This window comes from Nicotiana tabacum, chromosome 18 (genome assembly GCF_000715075.1).
Source record: "Nicotiana tabacum cultivar K326 chromosome 18, ASM71507v2, whole genome shotgun sequence".
Classification (NCBI taxonomy): Eukaryota; Viridiplantae; Streptophyta; class Magnoliopsida; order Solanales; family Solanaceae; genus Nicotiana; species Nicotiana tabacum.
In genome coordinates this window covers 107,255,848-107,272,820 of record NC_134097.1, presented here as the reverse complement: position 1 = coordinate 107,272,820, position 16,973 = coordinate 107,255,848, and the positions used below count along the sequence as shown (strand labels likewise).

Below are 16,973 nucleotides of genomic sequence, written 5' to 3'. Positions count from 1 at the left end.
ACTACCCAACCGAGGTTAGGCTTGGCACTTATTGAGTACCGTTGTGGTGTACTCATGCCCCTTCTGCGCATGTTTTTCATGTGTAGATCCAGGTACCACTACTCAGGCCTACCATCCTTGAGGGAGGCGACTGATCTAGAGACTTCGAGGTACATTTGCTGCGTCCGTAGACCAAGAAGTCCCTTTCTATTCTAGCTGTTAAACCTTGCTCTTCTGTATTTTCTTTCTTGTTAGATATTCTGGAGTTAGATTGTTAGATATTCCAAAGGCTTGTGTTTTTGTGAGTTTCCAGGTTTTGGGATAGTGTACTTGGTTTTGAGAATGTTGTGTTGTATATGGCGAGCGACATTATAACTATTTTTTCCATTCAGATATTTTGGTTTTGACTATTTCTTCCGCAAGTTTCGCTTATGTTTCGCATTTGTTAGGCTTACCTAGTCGTAGAGACTAGGTGTCGTCACGACAGTTCACGGAGGGCAAACTGGGGTTGTGACATTTCTCCCGACTAAGACTTCGATTACTGCCACCTCAGAAACTGCCAAGTAGAGGTAGATCTGTTCGTCTGCCTTCGGAGTGTGCAGTAGGGGCGGACTCGATAGGTACCGATTGAGTTCTTCCAAAGCTTTCTGGAATTCTTGGGTCCAGGAAAATCTTAGTCTTCTTCTTTAACAGTGACAAAAATTGATGGCTTTTGTTCAAGGACCTCGAGATAAACCGGCCTACGACGGCTATATGCCCGGTCAATCTTTGAATGGCCTAGACATTGTCTACCACGGTGATGACTTCTATATCCTTGATTTTGTCGGGGTTGATCTTGATCCCTCGATTGGATACCATGAATGCGAGGAACTTTCCCAATCCAACCCCGAATGCACACTTCTCCAGGTTCAACTTCATATTGTATTTCTTCAATATGTCGAAGGTCTCCTGCAAATGTTTCAAATGGTCCTATGCTTGCAGGAACCTGAGCAACATATCGTCAATATAAACTTCAATTGATTTTCATATCTGTTCCTCGAATATCCAGTTCACTAGACGTTGATAGGTGGCACCGGCATTTTTTAATCCAAACGGCATTACATTATAATGGTAGGTGCCAAATTTAGTGATAAAAGAAGACTTTTCTTGATCGTCCGGGTCCATACGAATTTGGTTGTACCCGGAATAGGCGTCGAGAAAGTTGAGTATCTCTTGCTCGGCCATCGCGTCGATCATCCGATCGATATTAGGCAAACGGAAAGAATCCTTAGGGCACGCTTTGTTTAGGTTTTTGTAATCTACACACATTCTTAACTTATTTCTTTTTTAGGAACTACCACTACGTTAGCTAACTAGTCTGGGTATTTAACTTTCTGGATGGACCCTATTTGAAGGAGTTTGGATACCTCGTCCTTGATAAACGCATGCTTAATCTCAGATTGTGTCCTCCTCTTCTGCCTAACCGGATGGAACTACGGGTCCAAACTCAACTTATGAGTGGTTATCTCCAGTGGGATCCTTTTCATGTCAAGGTGAGACCAAGCAAAACAATCTATGTTAGCTTTAAGAAAGTCAATGATTTTTTTGTGAGCTCAGGGGTTAACCCCATGCCTAGGTATACCTTTCCATCTGGTAGGTGTTCGATTAATATGACTTGCTCCAGTTCTTCGACCGTCGATTTGGTGGTGTCAGTATAATCAGGAGCTAAGAATGAATTTGGGACTTCGTAATCATCCTCCTCGTTTATTCATTGTTCCTCCAGTTCGGTCGAGACCGGTATCTGCGATTGTTATTTAATTTCTTCCTTTTTGGTCAGCTTCACGTTCCTTGATGTCGAAACTGCAGGCTTCGAGATTACCTTGTCGACCGTGAACATCTCCTTTGCGGCCGGCTGCTCTCCGTAGACCATCTTTGCTCCTCCCGGTGTAAGGAATTTCAATGCCTAATTCAAGGTCGAGGGTACTGCCCTCATGTTGTGAACCCGCGGCCTTCCGAATAGAGTGTTATACCTCATATCCCTTTCGATCACGTAGAACTTTGTTTCTTGGATCATCCCGGCGGTGTTTACCGGCAGGGTTATCTCCCCTTTAGTGGTTTTACATGCCATGTTAAATCTGTTTAACACCCGAACTACTGGTACTATTTGGCCCTGTAACCCAATTGCTCTACGACCCTCAATCTAATGATGTTAGCCGAGCTACCTGGATCAATGAACACACATTTAACTCGATATTTATTAATAAGTATGGATATTACCAGTGCATAATTGTGAGGTGGCACGATGCCCTCGACATCATCGTCATGCGGGTATACTCCTTGCTTCTGGGGACATTGATCCAAAGCTCGAGTATGGTACGTGTGCCATTTTTCTTCTCTACCATGACACTGAACGAAATGGTTCCCTTCGGGACATAATCTCGGGTGCATTTTTCCCTTGTGATAGGTACTTTAGTATGCTTTATCATTATCCCTTGGGGGACATCGACCCCTCCAATGATCATGTTGATGGTATGCTGAGGCTCCTCTTGTTTGACTTGTTTGTTTGCGTCCTTATTCCTGAAGTAGTTTTTGGCTCGATCACTCAGAAATTCTTGAAGGTGTCCATTCTTGAACAAGCAGGCAACTTCTTCTCTCAACTATCGTCAATCTTCGGTCATATGACCATGAGTGCCGTGATACTGACACATCAAGTTAGAATCTCTTTGGGTAGGGTCGGACTGCAATGGTCGAGGACATTTGGTCTCTTTGATGCTCCAGATGGCTTACACGATGCTTGCAGCATCAATGTTGAAGTTATACTCTGATAATCGCAGCGCTTCCCTACCCCCGAGAGGCCTGTCGAAACCATTTTTTCTCATCATACCTTGGCTACGAGGCCCTCGATTGCTTCTCTTCTCGTTCCTTGTGGGGTGACGCCCGGGCCAATTTCCCTTTTGCTTCGTGTTATATGGTTGGTACTGATCCCGAACCGATCTCGGCTCATGATCAACAACTCTATTAGAGATGTCATTAGTCTTGATAGGGTAAACAGACCTAGAAGGAGTTCCGAGTTGGTCGTCCTCAACCTTGATCTTTGACTGGTACCTGCTGTGGATGTCGGGGCAGGTCACCATCGGGTATTTTACCAAATTATATTTTAGCTGTTGAGAGGAGAAGGAACTTCGGAGGTTAAGCCCTTGAGTGAATGCCTGGATGGCCCAATCATCTGCAACCATAGGCAGGTCCATATGTTCCATCTTGAACCTTGACACGAACTCCCTGAGTATCTCGTTGTCTCTTTTTTTAACCATGAAAAGGTCTGATTTTCTTGTCTCGACCTTGAAAGCCCCAGCATGGGCTTTTGCGAAAACATCTGCAAGCATAGAAAAAGAGTCAATGGAATTTAGGGGTAAGTTGTGTTACCATATCATTGTTCCTTTGGACAAAGTCTTCCCAAACCTCTTCAGTAACACCGAATAGATTTCATCATCTTCCAAGTCATTCGCTTGATTGTGCACGTATAGGAGGTCACATGCTAGTTTGGATCTGTGGTTCTATTATACTTGAGAATATCTGGCATACGAAACCTCTTCGGGATTGGCTTTGGTGCCGCGCTCGGAGGAAAAGGCTTCTTGATAAATTTCTTGGAATCTGGGTTTTTAAATCGGAGGTGTTCCCGAAATTTGATCGACCCTGAAATTGTATGTTTCCACCTTTTTGTCATTAGCCTCAATTTTCTTCTCACCTGACTCCACCGCTTCGTTAATGCTTCAAGCATTTTCATTATCTCAGGGTTGACCCCGGGCTCGACTTCACCCGTTCTTGCGATGATTTATTCATTTCTTGGGTGCTTTCCCAGGATTGCTCGGGCTCGACCCTGCTTGGGGCATGGCCCTGATTCTGTAGCTGCGTATTGCCGCCAACATTTCGAAGATCAGCAGCAGGCCTACCCTATCACCTTCGCCTTTGGGCGCTTCTCGAGCCGTTGGTCGAGGTCTCTAGTGAACACTGTTTTCGGGATCAGTTGGCAAATTAACATTAATGGCCACCTCCGAGTTAGCATCGACCGGATTGGCGACTGGGACACTGTTAGGATCAGCAAGGGGCACCTCATTTCTAGGCACCAAATTATTATTTTCGCCATGATGACCAGACTCAGCATCAATGTTTAAGTGAGCGGACTGAGAGTTTAACATTTTTGGGCTAACCTGAAATTAAGACTTTAAAGTACAAGCGTAAAATAAGGCGTGTTATGGAGATTCTTATCAAATCACCACCATTATCCTTAGACTCACAGTAGGCGCCAAACTGTTTAGCCTGAAATCGGATAATAATTAAATTTGTACGCAGTTTTAAGGATGCGTGGATTGATTCAATAAATAATCAAGAAAATTAGACAAACGAATTAAAGACAAAATAATCGATCAAATCAGTTGTAATGTTATGGCCTAGACGAACCTTGGTTGAACAGTAATTTTGCCCTCGATTGGACCTTTAGTTCGAGCCTAGTTGTGTATGAAGAACAAGACAATTAAATAAGAACTTTTGCAGTAGCTAGAAAGCAAAAAAGAAATTGGTATTCCTTTGATTCGCGTGTTACGATGTGTGTTGAAAAAGAAAAAATTTCCCTTTTATATAGTAGGAGAGTTTCATCCCTAGTACAAGTCTAAAAATATAAAAATCTTCCTTTTTCGTTAATTACTTATTTGTAACCGACATCAAACAAGATCTGCGTCGTGATATCCGATTAGGTTCGGATATCACGACCCTCTATCCGTCGTGTGTAACCGTTTACCATATTTTCCGAGGTCTTAAAACTCGTTCTGGGTCCGAGCCCGATGATGAACACATCGTTTACCTTTCATGGATCTCGATACGAAGGGCTCCCAGCCTCGATTTCAACCTCGTGCGTCCGTTCCCTTCGTCCATTTTCTTCACCGAGAAACGGGATATGTATTATGCCCGATTTTACCTGTATACAGGGACAATGAACATGATGTCGTGTGATAGCTAGATAGCAAGAAGTTATGTAATGAAGTAATAATTACAAGATGGTGCAATGTCTCTATTGTTGCCCTCGGATTCTCTGAAACATTCAAATGCGCTTACCATAGACCTAAAATAAGTATTTTGGACAAGAGTATAAATGAAAATAAAAAATAAGTAACACCTATTTGGTTCTCTAAACTCTAAAGTATGAAATATTTTGGACAACCTTTTTGCTAAAATGACAATAAAAAAGGCCAGGAGGGAGTAACTATGGGTACAATGTCCATAATAACTGAAATTAATAACCAAAAAAATTAAAGCAAGCAAACTATTACAACAATATCGTCAGCTAGCTTTTGCAAAGTAGTCGCAAAATAGACACAGCTTAAAAAATGCGGCAGAACAAGTAAAAAATAGGGATTTTTTCATTTCTATATACTATTGGAAACTTTATTACCCTAAATGTTCATGTTTAGTAAATTACCCTACCTACAAAAGTTTTGTTTATAAAATATATACATTACACCTTAAAAGGTTCTCAATCCATTATTAGTGCCTTGAATTAAGAGATTTAGTTACACCATTTTCCTTTTTTTTTCTTCTTCACTAGATCACCCAAAATACTAACAAATGCATCACTAAATTCGAGTACAATTTTGGAGTACAATTTTAAAACTCTGCAATTTGAAAAAAATATCGAGGAATTTGAACTCCCTTTTAGGGAACTTGATTTCTTCCATTGCAATACCCGGCGACAAGAGGAAGCCCCACTCTCTTTCAATGACAGCTTGTCTCATTAACATCTCAATCAAAGCAGTGATCTGTAATTCTGCTACTTTCTTCCCATTCCCAATTGGCTTTTCAATTGCAGATATCTATAAATATTATTATTATCAAAATCAAAAGCAAACTACTTAATGACCATTTGCATTAAAGTGGAGCATAAACTCTCAACGGCAACGTGCATGATCATGAATATTATTATGAAAATCAATTCTGGTAAGATACTAAATTTATTTCTAAAAGGTCAGTCTTCAAATTCTTTATGCTTTCACCAGGATTACGTAATGTTCGCTCCAAGCGGACAACCTAGATTAGTTCACTAAGATTAAAATTCACAAATTTTAATTTTAGTTTTATTTTGGTAAAGAATTCATGATTCTTGTACGATTGAGGACACAAAGAAAACAATCCGCGCATTTGCATCCCACCACTTTTCCTCCAGCTATGTACAATTATGACACTAATTGCCCCTTCAACTACCTTATATAATTTCAATATCACATTGTCTAAATTAAAAGAGACAGAAAAAATTCCAAAGCTTATGTCATAGGCTTGTAAAACTTATTTACAACTTTCATATATTATTTATACTCAGTTATATACAACTACAATATCATACAACTTAAACACATAGTAAAAATAAATTTCATACAATTAATTATATATGATACAACTTATCTACAACTTATCTATAATTTCATGCATTATTTCTACTCAGTTATATACAATTACAATATAATATCACTTAATTATAATTTTTATACAATATGTCTTTTGTATATTTTGTATCTAATTTATACATAGTAAAAACAAATTTCATACAACTAATTATATATTATACAATTTATCTACAACGTTCACACATTATTTCTACCCAGTTAAATATAACTACAATAACATACAACTTAAGTACAAACTTTATACAACATGTCTTTTGTATATTTTGTATCTGATTTATACATAGTAAAAATAAATTTCATACAACTAATTATATATTATACAACTTATCTACAATTTTTGTACATTATTTCTACTCAGTTATATACAACCACAATATCATACAACTTAAATATAATTTTTATACAATGTTGTTCAACTTTCATACAATAGTTAAATGAATAAAAGAAAAATAAATAAATAACAGAATACAATTTTTATACAATTTTACTACAATTTTTGCAATATAATGTATGTCATGTCTTCTTCTTCTTCTTCTTCTTCTTCTTCTTCTTCTTCTTCTTCTTCTTCTTCTTCTTCTTCTTCGAGTTTCAATCTGAAATTCAGCCAAAACCAAGTCTAATCTTCACCAAAACCCCTCAAAATTGAGATATAAACTCCAAACCATATTTTCAATTATTTGCAACAACACTCAATCCAAACAAATAATGATTTTTGAAAACCCAAATTCGAATTCAAAGGTTCAAAGCTTTTTAATGGCTGTCAATGGTAGAATTGTTGCTCTCTTTTCCTTTGCTTTATATTACTGAAATTTGGGATTGAGATATAGAGAGAGACGTAGAGAGAATTCTCAATTCTTTGCAACAACATCCAATCCAAACAAACAGTGTCTTTTGAAAACCCAAATTCGAATTCAAAGCTTCAAAACTTTTTAATGGTTGTCAATGGTGGAGGGGTTACAGATTTTCGTTGGTTTTAGAAGAGGAAATAGTCGGTGATTGAAAAGGAAATCGTGAGGTGTGGTTTGATATGTGGGTGAGGGGGTGGGATTTGGAGAGAGAAACTTTGGGGGGAATGGGAATATACGGCAGAGTTAAATTAGGAGACTAATTAATACCATTAAACCTCCTAAAATGTACATAAATGGTAATTAGATATATAAAATGTAATTATATTAAAAGTTAAGCATGTAGGGTAATATAGTTTACTATATGGCATAGGAGTGTCAGGTGAGCCGATCCAAGTCGTAGGAGGCATGTGAATTGGTCTCGGGCTAGTCCGGTTCAAGGAAAAAGGGGGTCCGGTTGGGGGCCTAGGCGGGCCGGTATTTAGGGGCTAAGGGGTAGGGCTGAATCGGCCCACGTCCCCATCCTAGTGGCCCGGGTTTTTATGGGCGGAGATGTGGGCTTTGGTGAAATTTTGCGATATTTTTATTTAAAATGTGTATAAACAACTTGAATATTTGAACATGCAATTTAAAGATTTTAAAAAGAAATTCCACAACTAAAGCCTTTAATTTTATTGAATAGAACTTTGAACTTTATATTTTCTAATATAATTTATAATTATCAAGTTTGTATACTTGATTAAGCAGAGGCGGATGCAGTGTGAAAGTTACGGGTTCAATTGAACCCATAACTTTCGACGCGGAGTAGAAATTTATGCGTAAAAATTCAATAAAATTGCAAAAATAATAGATTTGAACCCATAACTTTAAATATATAATTGGTTCAATGTTAAAAATCTTAAAAATTAAACCCATAGAATTTAAATCATGAATTCGCCTATGTGATTAAGGAATGACTTTTGCGGTGATACTTGATCAAGTTTGAAGGGACTTGAAGTGATACAAAGTTATAAATTATATCAAGAGGAAAAACAAACTTTTAATATTCTTCTTGAGTAAAAGATTTGTCACATTCAGGAAAATTCAATGGTTCCAATTCATCCAGTTCTTGTTTGATCTTTTATTCCATTTTGTCCATCATAAAATGAATTATACATAATACATGTTAAGGTTTTAATAACTACTATAACGGAGGCTGGAGTAATTGAGATTTTGTATTTTTGGATAAGGTCAGTACGGAATATCTGGAATTGCATAAATCTTTCACCCCTTCTGCATTTTTCATTCATCTAATTGTATACCGTCAAAATCGGATTTTCCTAATTTTGTATAGCTAAACGAAACCGGGGCGACAGACCAAGGCTCAGCCTCGCATCGTATCGAAACATGGTACGGAGATGAATTGCTAAGCTCATAAATTAATGACCGATCAAGTTCGAGACCAGACGTGACCGAGATCGAAACGAGAGAGAGATCGAGCGAGATCGAAGGGAGCATGCTAAGTCGAATAACAGAAAACCGAGATATCCGTGATCGGACAAAGATCTTGGTGGAAATCTCATCATGTATCGAGTCAGGACCAGTTATTTAGCCAATCATGGGATTTCATTCCATATTTAGAATTGTACCATAAGTAGAATTCATCTACTATATAAAGGGGACTCTAATCACTTTGTAACTATCATACATTCACGCATATCACGACAATATTTTCTCTCTTAAACTCTGTCGTTCAGTTCATACTTTTCATTAAGCATACTCAGTTGGTTCGAGGGCGGTTTATTTTGAGGACCATAGTCGTTCATCATATTGGTTTGCTTTATTTTACTATTAATTCCTAATGCTAATTCGCATATTTATCAGTTTGTGCCAAGTGAAATCACATATCCTTAAAATCACTTATAAGTTTAATTGTTATCCAATTTTAGGGTAAACAGTTTGGCGTACCGTGGGGTTAAGGATAATAGTGATTGACTGGTACAATTTTCGTAATACACACTATTTTATGTTTGTTCTTTGAAGTGTCTTTGATTACAGGATCAACATGTCAAACTCTCAAGCAGCACTCACACACACAGACAACGGCCTTGGTCTCCACGGCGAGAACGACAACATAGCCGCCCCGGGAAACGGAGTACCTCCAGTCAACCCCGATGGAGCCCCAGTCTAGACCCAATCGACGTCAGCTCCCATATTGCCATTAATGGGAATTTGGCTGTCGATCCTGAAAATAGCGTCCGCAGAGATGCTCGAACAACCGATCAGAATGCACAGGGCGGTGAAGAAGGCGGGATTAGTTTTAGAATGATATTCGAAATTTTGTAGACTCAACAAGCTGCAATAGCACAAGTCCAAAATCATAATCGCGCACCAAGCTGGATCGAGCTCGAACCATCACAAGAAATCGTTCATAGAGCCGAATCAGTGCCAAAAGATCGAATGGAGGAGAATCGGAGACCAATCCTGCTATCGTAAAGATGCTCGAAGAACTGACAAAACGAATCGAGACAAGGAAAAAGAAGATCGAGTAGAACGATAAGAAGGTGGAAATTTATAACTCCAGGGTCGATCAAATCCCGGGTGCACCGCCGGTATTGAAAGGACTTGATTCTAAAAAGTTTGTCCAAAAACCTTTCCTCCCAAGTGCGTCTCCGAAGTCAATCCTTACGAAGTTCCGTATGCTCGAGATTCCGAAGTATAACGGGATGACATATCCAAACGAAGCACATCATCTCATATACGTGTGCCATCAACGGAAATGACTTGGAAGATGACGAGATTGAATCCGTATTGCTGAAGAAATTCAGGGAGACTCTATCGAAGGATGCTATGATATGGTACCATAATTTACCACCCAATTCTATTTATTCATTTGCTTGCTTGCAGATTCTTTTGTAAAGGCATACGCCGGAGAAATTAAGGTTGCTATAAGACAGACAGACCTCTTCAAGGTAAGACAGAAAGACAACGAAATAATCAGGGAATTCGTATCTCGATTCCAAATTGAACGGATGGATTTGCTACCGGTCACTGACGATTGGGATGTTTAAGCTTTTAGTCAAGGTCTCAGCGCTCGAAGTTCCGTAGCTTCACAGCAGTTGAAGGACGGTAGTTGGGAATCTGATAATTGTCTCTTTATCTATATTAAAAGTACATAGAAAGAGTGGGAAAAAAGGAGTGAGAATAGTAAATTTTAAGAGTGCAAAAATTAAAATTAAATGATAACATGGCAATGATGTGGTGAAATTATAGGGAACGTTTAATCACCTCACACCATGCAACTGGTTGTGTATGCATAAGAGTGCATTAATTTCACTCTAAATAAGAATAAGAGATACACAAACATCCGTAAAATTACATTGTTTAACCGAACAAATTTAAGGAACCTTATGTATTTTGCCTTTTTTCAACGAAATCAGAACTTAGATACACAATAGAAACATAAATAAAGGTATATTTATGTAAAAGGAATTACACATATTGTCGAATTTTTGTGAATTTAACAACAAACCTTAACAAATCAACCAGACATTAATTTTTAAGTCAGTTAAATTATTTTACGGCTAATCTCGTTTTAGATTTACTTAAACGACCCTGTCCATAAACCAGACAGCTATGTTTAATTCCCAAGCTCTCATTTTTAGATTGATCTTTCTGGTTAAAACTCATCCTATTAGACTAAATTCTTGAGTTAGTTTGCATGGATCTCCGCCATTCCACGTGGTCTACTATCTCAATTTAAGTGCATTTCGACTATGTGTATCAGCACGTGTACTGAATAACTCTGTCAATCAAGGGTTAGCAGACGAGAAGAAATTAATGACCCTAGTATTTTTTGTCCCTGCGGTGATTTGAACCCTCATCTTCAATTTTCCTCCTAATTTTTGGACCACTAGCGATACCCTGAGTGCAAACTTTTCACGTTTATTTTTATAAAAGAAAAAAAGATAGAAAGATTGCAAGTGTAGTAGAAAGAGTTGGAATGAACCTAGTTTTCTGAAACCCTATTGGAATACTCTTTCTGGTAGATATGCAAACTGCAAAGAGTAAATTTACCATGGTATACGGAATTTTTGCATCTTGCTATCTTATAAACAACTGATGTAAAAATAAATTAAAAAATAGTTAGGAAATGCTAGTAGTTATACACTTTGGCTTCTTCACTTGGCATCAATATATAATTCCAAAATATTTAAAATTATCATTTACTATTATCTACAGATCGTACTCCATATTATGAGAGTTATGAATTAATGATGTATGATAAACTACAATGTCTAGACAATAATATGAAGAACAGATTTGAATTTGTGCAGATCATTTATCAATTATGTGTCATGACTGAAAAAGCTGAAAAGGGGAGCATATGTTTTTTAACTGATCCAGAGAGCACCTTAAACATTTGCAAACTAACATGAAGTTGCTAGTTTTTCAGCTTGGTGAATGCCAAATTTTCAAGTGATAGTGTCTGAGAACTTCTACTAATTCTAGTTAAGATTAAAATAAAACAAACTAAAGAGTTCTTTGAAGGTAGAACAAATTCTAACAAAATGCATTTATTTCATTACTAGATAACTTATCCCTTTGTCATTGATAGTAAGTTACTCCCTCCGTTTCATATTAAATGAGGTACTTTTCTTTTTAGTCTGTTCTAAAACAAATGACGCATTTCTAAATTTAGAAATAATTCAACTTTAAACTCTTTCATTTTACCCATTTACCCTTAATGAAAAGCTTTTATAGTCACACAAATGTCATGGGCCCACAAACTTTTTACCTCTTAAGCTTTTAAGACCACAAGTTTCAAAAGTCTTCTTATTTTTTCTTAAACTCCGTGCTGAGTCAAACTACCCCATATAATATGAAACGGAGAGAGTATTAGATTATATTCCAACAAAGCTCATTGGTAAATCTCGCAAAAGCTGCAAGTTCTATTGTGGCTTAGCCTTCTGAAAAACTTTAGTATTATATGCTTAAAATGTTGATCTAATACCAACAACAACAACAACAACAACGACCCAGTATAATCCGACAAGTGGGGTCTGGGAGGGTAATATGTACGCAGACCTTACCCCTACCCCGAAGGGTAGAGAGGCTGTTTCCAGGAGACCCTCGGCTCAAAAAAATAATAGGAGATGATATATTAGTACCATAAAAATGCATAATAAAAATAACAACAATACATAAGAGATATGAAATACAGAATACGAAATACGAAATACGAAATAGATGGCTGGTATAGCACAACTAGAAGGTAAAGCCCTGCATCAATAGACGACCAATGACATTCCTAGTCTAACTCCTAACTGGATAGTCTCACTCTATTGTGCTGTAGAAATATTCACACTCTCCCCTAACCTACAACCTTAATGCTCGACCTTCATAATTCTCTATCAAGGGCCATGTCCTCAATAATCCTAAGTCGCGCCATGTCCTGTCTGATAACCTCTCCCCAATACTTCTTAGGTCTTCCTCTACCTCTCCGCGTGCCCACTACAGCCAATCGCTCACACCTCCTCACCGGTGCATCAGTGCTCCTCCTCTGAATGTGCCCGAACCATCTGAGTCTTACTTCCCGCATCTTGTCCTCCATGGGGGCCACACCCACCTTCTCTCGAATATCTTCATTCCTAATCTTATACATCCTTGTATGCCCGCACATCCACCTCAACATCCTCATCTCTGCTACTTTCATCTTCTGGATGTGTGAGTTCTTTACCGGTCAACATTCAGTTCCATATAACATGGCAGGCCTAACCACTGCTCTATAAAACTTACCTTTTAGTAACGGTGGCATTTTCTTGTCACACAAGACTCCCGACGCTAACCTCCACTTAATCCACCCCACCCTTATACGGTGTGTGACATCCTCGTCAATCTCCCCGATCCCCTGAATAACCGATCCAAGGTACTTGAAACTACCTCTCTTGGGAATGACTTGAGAGTCAAGCCTCACTTCAACTCCCGCTTCCGTCGGCTCAACTCCAAATTTGCACTCGAGGTATTTCGTCTTCGTCCTACTCAACTTGAAACCTTTAGACTTAAGAGCATGTCTCCAAATCTCTAGCCTTTCGTTGATGCCGCCTCTTGTCTCGTCAATTAGAATAATGTCATCAGCAAATAGCATGCACCATGGAACCTCCCCTTGAATATGATGAGTCAGTGCATCCATCACCAGGGCAAATAGGAATGGGCTGAGTGCAGACCCTTGGTGCAACCCCGTAATAACTGGAAAGTGTTCAGAGTCGCCTCCTACTGTCCTAACCCGAGTCTTAGCTCCATCATACATGTCTTTAATCACCCTAATATAGTTACTCGGGACCCCTTTATCCTCTAAGCAGCTCCATAAGACCTTCCTAGGAACCTTATCGTACGCTTTCTCCAGATCAATAAACACCATGTGGAGATCCTTCTTCTTATCTCTGTACTGTTCCACCATCCTCCTAATAAGGTGGATAGCTTCTGTGGTAGATCGTCCCGGCATGAACCCGAACTGGTTGTCTGAAATAGACACTGTCCTTCGCACTCTCATTTCTACCACTCTCTCCCAAACTTTCATGGTATGACTTAGTAATTTGATGCCCCTATAGTTGTTACAGCTCTGGACATCACCTTTATTCTTATACAACGGGACCATTGTACTCCACCTCCACTCTTAAGGCATTCTATTAGTCTTGAATATAACACTAAACAATGCAGTAAGCTATTCCAAGCCTGCTCTACCCACACACCTCCACAGTTCAACCGGAATTTCGTCTGGCCCGGTAGCTCTGCCCCTTCTCATCTTACGCATTGCCTCCATGACTTCATCGATCTCAATGTCCCTACAATTACTTAATTCATGGTGACTGTCGGCATTCCTTGATTCCCAAGTATAATATCCTGATCCCCTTCTTCACTTAGAAGTTTATGAAAGTAGGTCTGCCACCTCCTCTTAATCTGGTCATCTCCCATCAAAACTTTGCCGTCATCATCTTTTATGCACCTCACTTGGTCCAGATCCCGAGTTGTCCTCTCTCTCGCCTTAGCGAGTCGGAATAACTTCTTCTCCCCACCTTTGTTCCTTAGTTCCTCATACAGACGAGCAAAAGTTGTTGTCTTAGCCTCCGTCACTGCCATCTTCGCCTCCTTCCTAGCTACCTTATACTTTTGAGTGTTCTCTCTCTTCTCCTCCTCATCAGTGCTCCCTACTAACCATAGGTAAGCCGCCTTCTTTGCATCCACTTTACCTTGGACAACTGCATTCCACCACCAATCTCCTTTGTGGCCACCATTGTGGCCCGTAGATATCCCTAACACCTCTCTCGCCGCCTTTCTTATACAGTCCGCCGTCGTCGACCACATTGTGTTTGCGTCCCCACTACTTCTCCAAGCTCCCATTGCCGATAACCTTCCTTCCAACTCTTTAGCTTTATCCTTAGTTAAGGCGCCCCACCTAATCCTGGGGCGTCCTTGTACTGACCTCTTCTTCCTCCTTATCCTAATACAAATGTTCATCACCAAAAGCCTATGCTGCGTTGAGAGTGTCTTACCTGGGATAACCTTGCAGTCCTCTCACAACCTTCTGTCGCATCTCCTGAGGAGGAGATAGTCAATCTGAGTCTTCGCCACCGAACTTTGGTAAGTAACCAAATGTTCATCACGCTTCGTAAAACTCGAGTTTGCAATTACTAGATCGAAAGCCTTGGCAAAGTCCAACAGCGCAATGCCCCCTCCGTTCCGCTCTCCGAAACTAAATCCGCCATGCACCTCAGTGTACCCACCTGCAGATAACCCAATATGACCATTGAAATCTCCTCCTATGAATAACTTCTCAGAAGGCGGTATACTATGAACAATCTCATCCAACCCCTCCCAAAAGTGCCTTTTAATATCCTCATCCAAGCCTTCTTGAGGTGCGTACGCGCTAACGACATTTAAAGTGCCCTCACCCACCACCAACTTAATAATCATTAGCCTATCATTCACCCGCCTGACCTCTACCACGGACTCTCTAAGATGGCTATCTACCAGGATACCCACTCCATTCTTACCCCTCAGGACACCAGAGTACCACAACTTATACCCATCCACGTTTTTCGCCCTCGATCCGACCCACCTAGTCTCCTGGATACACGCTATATTAATATTCCTCTTCTACAGGATTTTCGCCAACTCTATGGATCCTGGACCCATCCACGTTGATATAATACCAAGCATAAACAAAATATGCATTTAATTTTCTCTTGCAAATTCTAGTACGTACAGTGGCTATACCTAGTCCTTACAAGAAGCCCCTACACCAGGGAGATCAAACATCTCCTCGGAATAAGTCGTAGCTTCTGGTGTTCTTTTATAATAAAATAAAACAAGATCCCTTTCCAATAGAGGTCCAAAGGCCGGAGCCAAAGAGCAAGTGAGGTCTGCTCCACATAGCCAGGTCTTGTGAAAGGCAATGCTGAAGCAGCTATAGGCATTTCCCCTAAGATAACTAATATGACCACTAGCCTTCCAGCCCATTCCCTCAAACAGGATTGCCAGAGCTCTTAGTTCTTGGGCTCCTTTGCCATTCAATATCATTATCCATCTAGACCCCCTTTTTTTTAACTAATATCATTTTACTTCTGTAGAGATCAGGTTTTGGAGTACAGGAAGCGGGCTATACCTGTTATAGTAAAGCTTCTAGAATTGCTGCTCAAGGGACTGAATGTGAAGTAGATTGTGAAGCAATGAAGTCTGTTGTAACGGGTACGCTGATTATTAACCTCATTCACTACCCTACATGCCCGAACCCTGAGCTCACTGCTGGTGCTGGCCGTAATGATTGATAAGGATAGACACTCCAAGCCTATCCAGGAGTCCTAGTTTAAGGTATATCTTATGAGATTCTTTCCTATCTTCACAAGAGGCTTATGTACAGACAACTCTATATCCTCTCTCCCTTCTCCTCTTGTAATTGTATATAAACTTCCCTATTTTAATCAATACAGACAAGCCTTTTACAATTCTTATCAACTCTTATCATGCTGATGTCTCTTCAATCACTATGCTCCTACAAGGCGATATTGGTGGCCTTTATGTGCGAGAACCCAAATGTGATAGTTGAATTCATGTTGCGTCAGTCAAAGGGGTGTTCGTAATCAATACATGGGATGTTCTCAGATCATGAGCAACAATAGGTACAAGAGCGTTGAGCATCGCGTGATTGTAAATGCCAATAGAAACAGGTTATTTATTCAGATTATTTCAATTATTTCTTTAGTAAAGTTCATGAGGGCAAGCAGGCAGTTGAATTTGCAAAGCTATGACAATTTGCTGATTTTGCGCTCATTGCATCTTTGTATAGACAGTAGAGAATCGATCTAAATAATGAGCGCGGGGATGGAAAATCTTTAAAGGTATACTCCCTTAAATTAATTATATCATTGTATATTGTCAAAATCGTATGCCTCCGACTTATAGGCTCGAGGGCCAGTCCAAAGTCCGAGTCCAGGCAAGATCAAGTTCGAGCTCGAGGGACCAGACCCGAGTTCGAAGGCGAAACACGATGCATACTGAGGTCGAGTGTTCTCGACTCCGAAATAATACCGTTATGGATTTGTACCAGAACCAGTTAGATTCCTGCCACGTCCCCAAAGTCATGGCACAAATCATGGAATATGATTGTACTATTCCGTACAGTTGTACCAAGAATATTCCTTACTGTAAATAAAAATATTCCTTATTTAGGGTTCCCCTA

The 16,973-nt window shown here is 39.5% G+C and overlaps 1 pseudogene; it reads left to right on the top strand.

The window, feature by feature from the left end:
- The window catches only part of LOC142172623 (feruloyl CoA ortho-hydroxylase F6H1-1-like), a 126,875-nt pseudogene extending 110,333 nt beyond the window's left edge, over positions 1-16,542 (top strand).
- Positions 16,543-16,973: the final 431 nt, after the last annotated feature.